The following is a 17140-nucleotide window of genomic DNA, read 5'->3' on the forward strand; positions in this document are numbered from 1 at the left end:
ACAGACAGTTTGTTATCTGCGTGATGTTACATCTATTCTGTTATTGTAGTGGATCATTCTGTTAATATAAAACACATATTGTGTTGATTCAATATGACCATTCTATTAGACTAACATTATATTATGTTGAATATGACACAGTATTGTGTAATAATAACAGAATGCATTCTAGCTTCATGCAGACAAAAGACTTTCTGTTTTTTGTTGTTGTTTTTTTTAGTGTACCTAGAACTAACTTCGTCGCCGCTCACTGTCACTGAGGTCATTTATTTATTTTATTGATGTTTTACGCCATATTCGAGAATATTTCATTTATACGAAGGTGACCAGCATGATGGTGGAAGGAAATTGGGCAGAGCTCGGGGTCATTTCGTATTTGAGAATAACGGTCAAAGTGTAACATTTGACAAAGTGTAAAAGGACTTGATAAATTACCAACCCCAGTCCCACCCTACCCTCACCTTGGTGATCGTGATTTTTAGCTATCAAGCACTTTGTTCACTATTTTGATACTACCTCCAGAAAGCCATGTTTACTTTTTTTTTCGTTCAGTACAAGAAACATTCCTAGGACATAGAGCACTATACTTGATTTATTATAGGCATTTTATTTCCTAAGTTATTTATTTGATTAGGGTTGAACACCGCACCCAGGAATATTTCATTTCTACGAACTTGGAGAAATCCACCGCCTTTCTTCATTTATACCTGAACCCCCTCAAGCCCCCCCAGACCCCCCCCCCCCGCCCGACTTAAAGCCTCAACCAAATCACCGGCCGATGTCGATGCCAGAAAGCAACTTAACTTACTGATGAAGGACAGATTCACAGGCTCGTCAGTACTGATGTAGGCTGGTTCCTCTAACGTAGATAAAAGATATAGTTTCATTTCTGGTAATGAAAGTATAATTAGCAATATGGCCACTATCGGTAATATCACTTTGGAAAAAAACATTCAAAAATAAATTTTTGTCATACTCACCGCACGAAACAACCTCAAACAGTTTCTGTTTCCCTTGGGGATGAACGCTGAAGATAAGAAATGTTTTCCGCTCTTAAAGTTATCTGAGCTTCTCGTGCTCTTTTATAGGATCGGTTTATAGCGATCAGCCCCCACCCCTCACAAAGCCGCAACAATATAGTCATTCAGCGCTGAAGGTGTGTTTTGTTCACGCCACACAATCTGTTCTAAATATGAACAAGTTTGGGGGATTCCCCCTTGTATTCAGAAATTTGACCTTCACTGACGTTAACCTTCAGTTACCAATTCAAGCGAAAGTGAAAGATAAACAAACTTATTAGTAAATACTGAAACATGAGAATGCATTCAATCCCTGCTTTGTCTTCAATATTTATCAACGAAAGATATGTAGGACAGGCATACAATAAATATATTAACATATCGCGATAAATGTAGTTTTCAAAGTAGTTCCCACGTGTTTGTTCTTTTCATGGAATTTTGCAAGGTTTTCTTTTTTTTTTTTTTTCAGAAACGCATTGGTGAGATACTTTATACCCTGCAGCTCACTGCAAGGCTTCGTAGCTATTGACCCTGTATAGCCTACATAAAAGATTTCACATTATGGGGTAGCGGCAGATTTTCCTCTCACCAAAGGTGGCGATAGTATGAATTAGGACTTGCCCGTCCCTGTCTCATGTTGTCTCCCATTCTATGTAAACAGACGCTGTAAACCCCAAGCCACATACAACTTTCAGATTTCTTAACACAGTTTTTTTATGCACGATCCAATATTAACTGAACATACCTGGACAGGCCCATGAAAAATCTACCTTAAATGAAAGCTGTTTTTTTAGGATTGCACATGAACGGTGCTTTATATGATTGTGCTTTCATTTAAGGTACCAATATCCACCTTGAATGCAAAACATTTTATTTAAGGTAGATGTGGCATCTGAAAGAAAGTGTATTTTGGATATTCGTTTTGTCTCAGTTTGTTACAGGACTTAGCTGCATTGACTTTTGCACAATCGTTATGGATGAAAAAAAAATCCATTTTGGATTCAAGTCACACATCGTACAATGCATGTTATTTTAATTTGTTTGTTTTATTGATAGGCTATGTTCAAGAATTTGACTTTCACTATGGCAGTTAGTTTCTTGGGTACACTAAGGAACATTTTGGAAAGTCGCCTACTTATTTATTTTATTTATTTGATTGGTTTTTTTACGCCGTACTCAAGAATATTTCACTTATACAACGGCGGCCAGCATTATGGTGGGTGGAAACCGGTCACAGCCCGGAGGAAACCCACAACCATCCACAGGTTGCCGGCAGACCTTCCCACTTACGGCCGGAGAGGAAGCCAGCATGAGCTGGACTTGAACTCACAGCGACCGCATTGGTGAGAGGCTCCTGGGTCATTACGCTACACTAGCGCGCTAACCAACTGAGCCTCGGAGGCCCCGGAGTAAATACAAAATGAAATAGATGCATACCATTTACACCGGGTGCATGGTCGATATGAATGGTACATTTTTAAAGGGAATTGTTTTAATTTAGACCGATCATCGCTGATACAATGGAGTAAGTGTGCTTGAGATTTTGCGTATGGCGACGTGAAGTCATTATAGTGTGTGTACATATACGTGAACTGTGTTTTCTTGTGGAAAGGTGAATTTATGCCGCCATGGAAGTATCATGTCGAAGACACCAGAGGTGACATTCCGCTCAGTCACATTATACTGACACGAGGCCACTCAGTCATATGTCCTTGCTTTAACCTCACAGTGCTGAACACCAAGCGAGTCAGCAACAAGTACACTGCAAATATTAACGACGCACGACAAAGTATTTACAAAAACACACGCATTAATGCGCAAACACCTTGCTGTTTTTATTTGAACAGCAAGCGACTTATCCATAAACGCGTTAGGCCCCTTCATGTGTATGGTGGGATTATACACGCATACGTTTTTATTAAAACATAGACTGGCATCCTTTTATAACATTGACGTTTATCTGGTGATATCGTTGCCGTCCTCATTTTAGGTCGAGGTTATCTGTCAACCAATCTGTGATTGGTTTGCTCTAATCACGTGCTGTTAATATATGACCAACAGTGTTGACGAAGCTCTGATCACGCGTAGGCCATTGAGTAGGAATGTTCTTCTTCGCTGAAACTATTTGATATGATCGTGTCGGTTGCATAGTCATGAAAATGATATAAAGAGAAATCACAGTATAAAGGAAATTCTAAACAGTGGATCAAGCGACCTACTTCTTAACGTTACGTCCCGGACTGGGCAGCCTCGTTTTCAAATTCAAAACTTGCACACGGAATCAGGCCATCTTTGTCACGTGTTACAATAAAAAGGCTACATGTTTTTTCTGAACAGTTAAACCACCCAGTTCCTGTCTACCTCTATCTATCTCTATCTATCTAATAACTAGACGGCAGAAAATATGAAGATTCTTGGCAGTAATCCTTTAACCCCGTGTTATTTTGACATAAACGTAAGCACCTATTGTTTTAAAACGTATATACGGCTGCATAACACAGAATTCTATTCAGTCATTTCTAAAAGTCTGGCGAATCTGGTAAACATTTCACAAGCAAGAATACAAATCAAATTTCAAGTGCTATATTCATGAATACTCTTAATGCTGAGGTAGAGAAGGGATCTCATATCTATGTCAGGCCAAAATGTGTCTTTTATGAGAAAAAATACGCGCTGACTGGATATATAAATGGCCGAATGGGGTTGGATAGTATCAGAAGAGGAAATGTATGTCAAAACTTGGCGGCAGAATACTATATTTTGAGACATTCAGTATAGTTGAAGTAGGGTTAGGTGGGCTGGCGTTTCCAGCCTTAATTTTTTAGAAGGCTTATAGGATATAGCATGGTATAAGCACGGACGATCTACTAATTTGATACAAGGGACTGCGGCTGCTATGAAGCTCAGTGTAGACGAAGGAAAAGATCTGTATTTGATCAGCTTTTAACTGAAAATCGTACAGTTCTGAAAATAAGTGCATGTTAGGAAGGAAGTGCGCCTTTTACTAATAAAATAATTCTAAAGTTACTAAACTAAACTAAAGTTAAAACTGGGTTTAACTGCTAATACACTTCTGGGCCCAGTTGTTCAAAACTGGTTCAAAACTTAATACAAGACTTAACTTTAAGCCAATTCTTCAGTTTCGCTCTTAGCCTTAAAATTGTGTAACGGTATGTTAAATGTGAACAAAAACTGCTGCAGTTATACTTTGTCTTTAGAGGAATGCATTGGCTGCTGAGTTTGGCTAAAAATTTAAATATAAAATATGACTTCATACCAGTATTAGCTAATACACTTTCGAAGAACTGGAGCCTGAACAAATAAAACAACGGCTAGCTGAATGAAAAAACAAAGGCTGTTTGGACGTCATAACGTTCTGAAACCAAAGGGAACAACCTATGGCCTTTTGAGCAAATCATCGCCTATTCTTTTCAGATATGTTCGAATCACTGGCCAAAATATATAAGCTACAAATTACATACACGGGTACAACATAAAGGAAAAAATGTAACGCAATCATCAACATGTATTTACTCTGCTAACTTTTAGTTTCAGAACAAAAGCCTTTGCGGTTCATCCGCCTTAAGTGTGGTGACCTCACTGTGGTGAGGAGGATTTGAGGCTTCTCACAGGAGGGACCTTTTATATTCTTACTGAAGGTTCAAAAAATCTATTTAAAGAAAAATGCTTTTTTTTCTTGTCATGGCTTTTATTATAGAGCAGTGCCATCTGAGACATATGGCATGTATATTGTCTTTTCTGGAAACACACCACACGCCCGAAAACGTTTTTGTGCACATATTATATTGCACATAAAACAGACAGTTCGAGGATTAAAAATCAAATTTGCAGAGAAGGCGTTACTCCTAAAACAAAACTAAAATCGTACTCGTATTGATGTGATCTTGTTCATTGTTCATATTTTTATCACTCGAGACACTTCTACAGCTCACATGCAGAAATGGTATATATACACGTGTAAGTTTCACAATGTTGAATCCAACATTCAGGTATGTATATATGTAGCCTTGGGGTTTAACGTCGTGCTTAAAAATTTTTCAGTCATAATGACGACGAGGAGACATTGGAAGTGGGTACATATACTGTGTCTTCTTCTGGCAAGGCGAATCCTTGCCGATAAGGTGTTGCCCTCCATTGCCCAAGACGATAGGACACAGACCCCCATTACAACTTCCGTTTTTCAGTAAGGACGATTGTAGTTCTGTGTATTTTAGGGTGTAAAGTCTTTTTTTGCTGCCAGCCTGCCGTTTTTGGTGTACAGGTGCATGCTTGGTATCAAAATGATGGAAATTGTCTAAGCTTTGGGCAGGTATGAGTTTTAATGGTGAAAGTTTGCAATTCTGGGCGAGAGGACACAAGGAGACACGTGGTGATGAGGCTGCTAGTGACGTCCCCTTGGCGTTGCTAGGCACCCCTCCCAGCTGCCGGCATGGAAAGGTCCAGATTTTGACTGTCAACCTATGTCAAGATTTTTACAGCTTCTTTCTCACAGGCTGGGCCATGTATGCACCAAAGCTTATTGGCCTCGGAATGTTTGGGACTGAGCTACAGCGCTAAACGTTAACATTGTCGCTTATGGAAAACTAATGGGGGTCTGTGGCCGCCACGCAGACATGAGCACCATTTGAAAAGTCTTTGGTCACAACATTCAGGTAGCGGTGGACGTGGAAAAGCATTTATTATGTAATGGTAGAGTAATACTTTCTAAATTGCTAGGAAAATAAGGTTATGTAACACTTTATGTCAAATTAAAGCTTCTAAGTGTTGTTTTTCAAGATTTGCGAGAAGCATTTCTCATAATAGAAATGTTAAAAAACTTGTCAATAGACTTGCAAGCCATCATAACGCGGTGTAAGATGAGTGCATACACTCGTGCACGCTTTACAGCATTTACTATTATGTTTGTGTCTTTTAATCCCTTATCGTAACATAGCAGCTCTTTACGTAAGACTATACAGCTTGATCCGGGATTTCTGTGGTTTTCTATAGAAGCGAATACTCTACATTTGGGTCACCGCAATGCAGTTGTTGACGACCGAGAAAGGCTGACATCAGGTCACTTGACGCGAAAAAGGAAAACGTATACATGTATCTTGCACAAATATGCAGTCTGGTTATATTGTAATAAACGAAGAAAAAAATCCAAAAACATAACTGCATACAATCTATATATTGCTCAAGGAGCTGGCGCAGTGTTATGCTCTCTTGAACTTAGCGAAATTGAATATTTATAACTGGGCATACGCTGTCGCAATCGCCTCTCGTCGTGGAGTGTGTTTTTGTGGGTAAAGATTCGGGTATCTAGGCTATATGCGCGCTGAATTTGCATTGAAAGATTTCACAAGACTGGTTTTGAATAAAACCCCGCCATTTTAAGTCCGAATTGCTGACGCATAGGAACCTTAAATTATTGTAACTATTTTAACACTAGGGACTATTTGCATTTGACCTCAAATTTCCCCCATGCCTAAAGATGGTCATACTGTCTATTTCTGTGAGCTTATGTTAAAAAGATGTTTTGAGATTTGGAAGGTAGGATGTTAGCTTTATTAAAAATATATATAAATTTCAGCAACAAAACTAATATTTAACGAAAATTTATTTGAATATGTTAAATGCCTTTTTTCCCCTATGAAAAGTTAGGTCAGATACCGTATATAGGGAGATGCTACATTTCTGTATAAGGTACGCGTTTACTTGTGAATGGTGGGGGGGGAGATCGAGTTTCAAGTTTGAACTCTTTTAATGTTAAAGGTGAAAGAGTCCTATGATGTAATGTGTATTCAGAAATGTTAGGTAACTATTATAGATTCTATGACACCCGCGTCTTACCATAGTAATCTTACACAAAATGTGTAGACGTGTAAATTGTGTAAATGCCATTTTGTGTAGACGCACCGGGGAAAAATGCAGGAGACGAACGTTTGTGAACTTCGGGGGTTCTAGACCAGACAAGTGAACGCTAAAGTAATGTCAACAAAAGTTGTCTAATATGTTTGACAAGTCTGTTGATAACCAGTGATACTTTTACCTAAAAAAGATTTCAATCTCCAAACCGCCCTGTTATAAGATGCCTAAGGGGTATAAATAACAAACAAATGGTGTCATAAGTCGGCCTGCCGTGAAGCCGATTAAAGAAAAGATTTAACGTGACAAATCAATACATGCCCGCAGCCGGAATTCTGAGGACAGAGTTCCAACAATTAAAGGAAAGGCAAGAGTAAAACCAAAGCAACGACGATTGTGTGATAGATGGCAAACGGTCACACGTGTTACCAGTGAATTCCGACATCTTGTCAATCTACTTTATCAGCCAGGGCTTTGTTCTAACTGTTTTGTAGATATGCTTAAAAATTAGCAACGTACACTTATATTCTGTTTCTAAAAACATCCCTGTGCGTGATTTCGCGCGAAAATCACGAAAGTTAAATTCTTCTAGAATGTGTACCAAATCCAATGTAGTCTCAATTTCCGATGCACAACGTTTAATTCCGAGAGATCGCGGTGAGTCCATTTTTCTTCGGGAAACAAATATCATAGTAAGGAGAAATAACTTAAGAGAGTCACTGGAAACTCCTTAAAGGACTTTTGCCTGTTTCGATAACAAAGAGAGTGCCTCTGTGGCCTGATGGTTAGCGTGCTAGCAAACTACAACGGCTCAGGAGCCTCTCAACAATGTGATCGTTGTGAGTTCGTCCAGCTACTGCTGGCTTCCTCTCCAGTCGAACATCGCCTCTTGAGAAGGTCTTTCAGCACCGTGCGGATTTTCCCCGTACTCTGCCCGGTTTCCTCTTACCATAATGCTAACCGCCTTCGAATACGTGTGTGTAGCTCTCTGGCAAACTTCAAAGGGGACATGTGTGAGAGGGGTAACGGTATAAACGGTTGGCTTGTGTTTGGCCACGTCCAGCAGTTACACTGAATGTTGGTTATCCTCGAGGCTCATTCACAAGGCACACATACACATCAGACCTGTTTGTCACTGTCGTGGTAAAGCATAAGAATCCATTCCTCGAGTCCTAACTGACACAAAATGGCCGACGTGACAACGCCGCCTCCAGTGAATTTGTACGTCACAACGAAAAGAGACAATATACAGACAGTACATGCTGTGAGGTAGGAGATCAGGAATAGCCAACTCGAGAGAAGTGATACCCCTAAAATACTTCAGTTGGTGGCCTAATGGCTAGAGCGTCCACCTCGAAGTCGGAAAACCCGCAATCAATCCGAGGTCGGGTCATACAAAAATGGTAATTGTTGTTATCTCGCTTGACACTAAGCACTCAGTGGTTAGAGCTGCATAAGAGGCTTAAAGCAAGGAAACATAATCGACTGGTTGACTGGCTAGAGCGTCCACCTCGAAGTCGGAAAACCCGCAATCAATCCGAGGTCGGGTCATACAAAAATGGTAATTGTTGTTATCTCGCTTGACACTCAGCACTCAGTGGTTAGAGCTGCATGAGAGGCTTAAAGCAAGGAAACATAATCGACTGGTTGACCCGGTGTCTGTATAATGTGACTAGGTGGGTGTCTTCGGTATGGTATTTCAGTGGCGGCAGATCTTTGGTGACATAAACTCGCACTGCCAAAAGTAGAAACGGTATATGTACACACACCTAATGATTACTCGTCGCCATATGACCGAAAACTTGTTAAGTACGGTGTAAACCCCAAAGCATACATACATGCACTTTCTCAGAGATTATACATGCATAATAACCCTTACATGCCGACATTGCTGGCTGATAGCAGTGTGTTTCCTTTACCCATGGTAGAGGTCAGCCAAAGCTTATGCTTGACCTGGCGCCTGTCACGGCTTGTTACTTGCATATCACGTGATGGCAATCTTTTCAAGGACTTCACATTCCCAACAAGTTTAAATTTAAAATGTAGTCTGCCCAACCGACTTACCGGCCTCTACAGTGATAGACAGGTAGACAGAGGGGCTGACTGACTGATCAACCTATCCACAAAAAACAAGTTCTGTAATATTCACAGTTTACAGTCTGCATAAGACCGTCAAATCATTTTTACGTCACATACAAACTGCATCTTTGTAAAAGCAAGACTGTGACATCTCCAGGACGCCACAATTAACATCAGTTGCCACGAGCACAAACTACTCTATAGGTAACCCTGCAGCAAATTAATATTCTTTTGGCCATCATTGTCAAGTCTCATGGCCAGTTTTGTGAACAGCATTTCTGCTTCGTGGATACAGGCTGTGTCATGACGGGTCTGCAATCATTACCTTTATTTAATCATGTTCGCGATGTACGATGTCTATAGTGGGAGCATCAGCCTTTCTGACAGCAAGGCAACCACCATATACAGGAATGTGCCTTTGTTGACGTCACAGGCTAACTATGACGTCTTACCATAGTGACGTAACAATCGCACAATTCCAGAGTTGATACTGATGTTCAAGTATCCCGCCAAGAATGAAGATCGTCAGAGCATTGCCGATACTTTTGTTACTTATTGGTTTGAAGTGGGTCGCAGATACAACCCTTATCTTTCTTAATAATGAGTAAGTACATAATTCAAGCATTACACGGTTCTAATAGAAGTTATCTTCTATACTAACAAACTGTTGCAGTTCCATTCATCTTTGTATTGTGGTTAAGTTGGACATGCTTTGTGACACAGACGTTGATGAACTTGATTAAAACGCTGAAGTCTTATCTTTTGTTAATCTTAGGATAGGAATTTGACATTTAGAGGTACAATCTCCTTCAGTTCGTTCTCACCGCTTCAAGCTCAAATTCTAAAAGTTAAGACCGCCATTTCAGACATTATGGGCATATGATGTGATCAATACCGAACACGACAAAACTCAAAGATTCCAAGGTTAAACGTGGACAAGTTCGCCAGTTACTGGCCAAAGGGCAGTCATCCAATTTCCTTCATCCATTAAACTTACCGCCATCCTGTTTAAGCTAAAATTCTTGGATATAATGTTAAGTAACAACCAATCATAAAATAAGTGAGTATAATATATAAAGATTATAAATGACATGCAGTATTATGTGAATTTATATCATATAAGTAAGCCCATTTACTGTAATCAACTTAAAGGGTGCACGAAACACTTGTTTCATTTCTTAATGCATAGTATATGTTGTGACCTATCATAGAAAAGTGCAGAAACGATTCTCAGCTGTCTTCTTTGGTGCATAATAATGGCTTTAAACTCGACTTTTCCTCAGTCCCCAGCGGTCAGTCCGAATATTAAGTACCCTACTATGGTGACGTCAATGGTGATAGCCGTCGGAACAAATTTGCTGGAGGGCGACTCCAAATTGGGGGCGATGAGGTAGCCCCGCGTTCCCAATATGTTCATCCACTGACGAAAAATATTCATTAAACAGAGCGGTTATATATTAAGAAATGCACAATATTATTTTTTTTGAACATATCTTCGTTTTGAACCGTACTCTTCGTTTAATAATACCTTTTCATGTATCCGTTGACCAAAGTTTTCTGAAGATTATATTTTGTTTCTGTCCCAATAGGTGTTATCAGGAGGGGATTTTTGAATCTCTCTTCACAGAACTTCTGGTTGTCCTCAGGATGAAGAACCCTGCTGTACCAGCGTGGCGGGCGCCATTGTGCAGCCTTACAAGCATACAAGGTAAGGCATGCAGTATTTATCTTGCATCGTCTGAATTTTGTTATTAATAGAATCTTCCAGACTTTATCTATATTGCTGTCTGAAAACAAATCTGAAATTTATATAACTGATGATAATTATCACATGTCATTTCAAGAATGAGAAGAAAAGAAATAAATTAATTTAACACATACAGAAACAGAAATAAATGTTATACATTATACATCATGAAAGTAAGAAAGAATCAGATTTAATGTGAGTAAAAAGAAGCATAATTTTTGAAATTGTTTGCCTTTCTTTATTACAGGTTATTTTGATCCAGCATTCGCCACGTTGACCCTGGCTTGGTATCTGTATGCTTTTCTGCAGCTGAAACAGGGAAAAGGTATACTTCAGAAGGAAAAACGGTTTTTAATACACATGCATTGCATATATATTTCTGTCATATGGTTCCATGGGTATTTGAGAGTAAGCGTGAACCACACTCCTTTCCCGTGGTGCGTGAGAAGGTCTGACAGCAACTTCCGGATAGCCAAGATTTTCCTCGGGCTCTGTTAGGTTCCACCCATCACATTGCTTTTGGAATTGTCTTAAAGGATTAGTGTCCATGTTCATTATGTATTCACAATTAGCTAACCCTGTATACCCTTTGTTAAATTGAGTTAAAGATATTAGAAAAGGCACATTTATCTGATTTCTTTTTCAGAAAAAACATTACGAAGAAGATATTCAAAAGTACTATCCTTCAAGGAAAGAAAAGCAAACGTAAGTGGCAATTTTTCTTGTTTAATTGTTTTTGAACACCCACTGATGAATTTTTCATGATATTCTCCAAGCATGTGGCAAAGCTTCTGCCCTAAAAAGCCTGCTCTAAGTAGAAATAACTGGACTTGAACCTCCGACTTCATTGGTCAAAAGACTAAGTCTCAGGGAATCAGCGATTTTAATCCCCTGAGCCAAAGAAATGTATCAAAACATGTATGTCTAAAGTAACAAAGGAAAACCGGAAATAAATTGTCATACGTGTCTTGTGATTTTTTTTGTTTAATTAAATCTGTCTAAGAAAGCTTACCAAATGTGTAGGTATTTATATACTAGTGATAGATCAGAGCTTTGTCATACACTCAGGCTTACGTGTATATTTTTTATTCCAGGAAAGCGCATATCCGAGTGGCTAGAAGTGCTGCCAAAAAAACGTAAGTTTTTCTTGGCAACTTCACGCATAAGCATCTTTTAGGTTTGACTGTATTGGCATATTAACGTTGTTTTAGAAATGTAGGCAGATAATAATATTCATTGGCAACCGTTTTACTTAAATTCACACATATATTTAATTCACAAATCTTTCAACTAGGTTGTGCATATCTTGCAGGTCCATGTTGGAACAACAACAACATTAACTTTTGCAAGGCTTTGTTTCCCAGACCACCTGCCATCGATGGGAAAATATTTATCAAACATGTAAGAAATAAGTTGAGTCTTCCTTGTATATATTGTATTTATTTATTTTATTTCTTTCAAGAATATTCAAGAAAAGTGTAATCAAGAATATTTCACTTATACCACGGCTGTCAGCAATATGGTGGGAGCAAACCAGGCAGATCCCAGCGAAAACCCACGAGCGCAGGCTGTTGACTGACCTTCCCACGCCCCCGCAACTATTGTACTATATGTTTGGTATACAACCACATGAAACCAAAACAGTTGGTGGTTTCAGATTAGATTCCATTAGTTTAAATCTCGCTTTGCATATCTGACTTACATAAAATAAAAAGCTGTGATATATTTTAAATATAAAAATATATAGCAAAATTCCGTGCAAAAAGACATATTTGTAATTGTCATATAATAGAATAGTTTAATGGATAAAACTTTGCTTTGATACAAGGGTTATATATGTGTAGTCAGTACAAAAAAAAAACGCACTGATCTACGGTAAACGCATATTTTGTTATTCTGCAATATTTTTTCTGTTTTAAGGTAAACTCTCGCAGGGAGCGACTCCATCAAATTCTGTTGGGGCCGGTGGGCAGGACGTTTGAGGCGATCCGGCTTGCCCTGGCGGCCACGTTCCAGACGCTGAAGATTCCGACGTCAGCACTGGCCTGGTCGTCCAGGGTCGACACGCATGGGAACCCGGAGTTTCTGGGAGTCCGGTCCCAGGACATCCGGGTTGATGTGCTGCTGGACCCAAGACAAGGCATCAACATCGATGTACAACGTCTGGGTCCAGCACGCGGCCGCTTTCTGGAGGTGGCTTATTGGTGCTATCAGTTGACCTACAGGGGCGTGGTTTGTACCGAGCAGGGTACTAACGTCCTGTATGGTTCACGCTGGGACCCTTAAGCCACTGGCCGTTTACTGGGAAGAGTGTAAGTTACTTTCGATAGCCACAATCTTTGGCAAAATTTCACAGTTTAGTGCACAGAAATTACTTTCGTAAATAATTAACCTCTTCTCGAAAAACATTTTTAAGGATTGTACATTTTTCGAGCGAGTAATTTATTTCGACGGTCCATACCCTTTCCATTAACCAGCCGCTGATCATACCAGATTGTCATTATGCTAAATTTCTTCTGCAAAACAAATAAATAAATACTAATACTAAACTATACACTTGTTTACTCGTTTCGATATAGATAAAAAGCTAGCACTGGGATATTGCGGCTTTAAGACGAACTTGTATGGTTGGTTTTTCGAATAACGCCGTGTGCACTGTAGAACATTTTTCCAACATCGGAAACTCGTTCGGGTTGACAGCAAGCCGGATTCGTGTATAATCGTCACTGGCCCTGGAATACATAACATTCAGGGATACTCAGCCTCCGGCCACACATATATACATGCACTTTACCTAATGCTTTATTCTGCTGTCCATCCTTTACAAATAAACTGGTTATGTTAATGTCAAGAAATGTGTGCCTGTGGTAATTTTTTTCTGCCAACTGTATATATATAGATAAACAGATTAATTGATTGGCTGATTGATTAGCCATATTCAGCTCAGAACCAAATCCCAGATTGTTGGGTAGAGATGTATTTATATTACCTTTACATTTACGGCCGGAGAGGAAGCCAGCATGAGCTGGACTTGAACTCACAGCAACCGCATTGGTGAGACGCTCGTGGATCATTGCGCCGTGCAGGCTTGCTAACCCCCTCGGCCACGGAGGCTACCAATCTGATTTATGGGTAAAGGGAATCGAAATGCTCGCTGTAAACCACCGCCCTTCGCCATGCAGGTACCTAACATACCACCCCATACAAAGCCACATTTGGATAAGCGTGCATGTGTGTACAATATCACATGTAAACGCACAGCCCAGGAGAAACCCACAACCATCCTCTCGTTGCTACCAGACCTTTCCACTTATGGGCGGAAAGGAAGCCAGCATAAGCTGGACTTGAATTCACAGCGACCGCATTGGTGAGATATTCCAGGGTCATTGCGCCGTACTGTGTACAAATATTGTTTCTTCCTGTTGCAAGCAGCCAACGCACTGCTGCCAATGAAATGTCATGCCGAAAACACCAGCCATAACACCACACCTAGTCATATTACACTTACACCGGACCAACCTCAATGTTTAGCACCAAGCAAGGCGGCAGTAAGTACCAGTTTTAAAGTCTTTGGTATGACCCGACCCGGGTTTGATCCCGGGGTCTTTGGACTTCCAGACTGACGCTCTAAGCATTTAGCCACCAAAGCGGTCTCTGGGAACAGTGGTACATGTTCCCAGGGCAAGCCAATAAATGATTCGTTTGCACTAAGACCCATTCCATCCAAATATCGGATATATTTGAGGACATTAAACAAGGGATTTCCACCAAACCGTGTTCTGTCCATTTTAATGATTGTTTGACCCTGAATTCGCAAAGCAAACATTTAACTATTTCCAAATGAGGACATACAACTTGTCTTACATGTCCATCATTTGATACATACGCCACTTTTACTTTTTCACTGACTGGTAAATGTTATTCTGTTAATTTCTACGTTAACTTAAGTTGTATTGCGTCCAGCTCTATTTACTTGGTAGCATGCAAGAAGTGTGGTCAGCAGTATGTTGCGAAGACCACTCAGAAACTACATCTACGGATGAACCGACACCGTAAGTCCGTGCGCAAGAAACAATTGCTAATAGGCAAGCATTTCTATGCCTCCGAGTACGACTGGGACCATTTCAGCATTCAGATAATAGAATTGGTTTATCCATCAGCAAATGAGACAGATGTCGAGTTTGAACGTAAAATCCGTGACCGTGAGCTATTGTGGATGCTAGAGATTGGTTCAGTCTTCCTGTATGCTTTGAATGATAACGTTATGGGAATCGGTAATGTAACATCCAGACAACCACATGACTCCATCGTTTATTCAAATATACAAATTTATTCAAATACCATAAACGTAGACCTCGCAGTCATGGTAGGAGGAAGTTCAATAGAAACATGATTCACAAACACGTTACAGTTAGCTATTTAGTAGGACTGTCCTATGACACCAATAGCATGCATACTCTACGCACAGTATTATATGCATTGCCACTGAACTTGCTAAAACAGGTAGTTCAAGACGCATCCAATAACATACACAATTTTAATGTCCCCCCTTACCTTGTACGTCTGTATCAAGACATATCGTATTTTCTATTGTATCGTCCTGTAACTACAATTGAAACCCAACACGATCGACGCTTCCTGAAGATAAAGTATTAAGACAGAGGCCTTGATTCAGTTAATCTATCACGCATCTTTAAAGAACCTGATGTTCGTAGTGCTTTGTCTAATTATTTTAATATTTATTTTATATATTATTTTAATTTGTCATCACTGTAGTAGACAAACTTTTTTATAATGTCATGTTTATTTGCAAGAATTATTATTATCAAATTCTTGTTCAAGTACTATATACATCTACAACAACATCCACGTATTCTCACATGTAATCTGGAGGAACTATTTAACAAACACAAAACCTATCTTAACGAAAGGTGCATAAATATACCTACCCGTCATACAGAAATACCACAACTTTACTGGATTCCTAAATGCATAAATCCAAATACAAGAAGTTGTACCACCAAACTTTTGTCAACCCTACTTACGAGAGCATTACAAGAAGTAAAGTCGTTTTGCATAACGTATTGTTGTGCCATAACAAAAAAGTCAGGTGTCAACTGCATGTAGATTCTTAACAACTCCAAACGCCTTACAGAAGAATTTGGTGCTCATGTGCATATATCGTACAAAGACGTATCCACACGGGATTTCTCTGCTCTCTGTACTACAATTCCTCACAAAGATCTTATTGAAAGAATATCGTCGTTAATTGTCTCGGTATTTACTAAAACAGGTCACCGTTAAATTAACGTCAGAAGCAGTAAGGCTTTCTTTAGTTCTACTATTTATAAAGGTTACCACTCGTGGGATGTTACCTTATTTATTGAATTACTTGAATTTCTCATTAATAACTATATGAAAATCGGAGATACAATTTACCAACAGTGCATAGGTATTCCAATGGTTACCAATTGTGCGCCTCTTTTAGCAGACCTATACCTGTTTTCATATGAATACGACTATATGCAGAAATCACTAAAAGTATTATCTGTAAAGCTCGATCCTTTTCATTTACCAAGCGGTATATTGATGATCTACTGGCGTTAAATAACCCCCATATTGCTGAAGCGTTGAAGGAAATCTATCCGCCTTCACTGGATTTAAAGGAAACCACATATAGTCCTGAAGGTACATTTTATTTGGATCCATATCTGTACAAAGACGAACAGGGTCTCCTTTCACGCCGCCTTTACAACTAAAGGGATAATTTCAATTTTAATATTGTAAATTATCCTTATTTGGATAGCAAAATACCAAAGGGTCCTGCATATGGCGTATACATATCTCGCCTTGTAGCATATGTCAGATCTTGCGTAAATTGTGATGACTTTAATCTGCGGCACATGTTGTTAGTTCAAAAACTAGTGTGTCAAGAATACTCCGTCAAACACCTTCACTCTAAGTGTCTCAAATTTGACAATGAGCATAACACTCTCGTTGGCAGGTATGGACAGAGCGTTCAGAATCTCTGGCGATCTGCATTGTGATCAACCACATAGACGGCACTGTTATCCTTATGTACATATCTATCGCGTACATGGTATTCAACACCACAGATGGCGCTGCTTGCCGAGTGTAACAGCCTGTCTTGTAGACAGTTTTTATACAGACCAGCATGCCATGTGTAACATCACAGATGGCGTCTCTTGTAGTATGAGATCCTCACATATTAACGGGAAAGAAGTAATCGTTCGTTACTTTTGAATCACAATCCATTCGGTTAAAGGAGAATAAATTTAAATATCAATCAAATACGATTGAAAAGAGTATGCTTTTCTTCGCAGGTGCATGCCGTAAAAAATTCTAATATGTACCTCATGTTGACAAATTATAAATAAAGTCAGCGCCAAAAGCCGCTGTTGGATAA

This window comes from Liolophura sinensis, chromosome 9 (genome assembly GCF_032854445.1).
Source record: "Liolophura sinensis isolate JHLJ2023 chromosome 9, CUHK_Ljap_v2, whole genome shotgun sequence".
Lineage (NCBI taxonomy): Eukaryota > Metazoa > Mollusca > Polyplacophora > Chitonida > Chitonidae > Liolophura > Liolophura sinensis.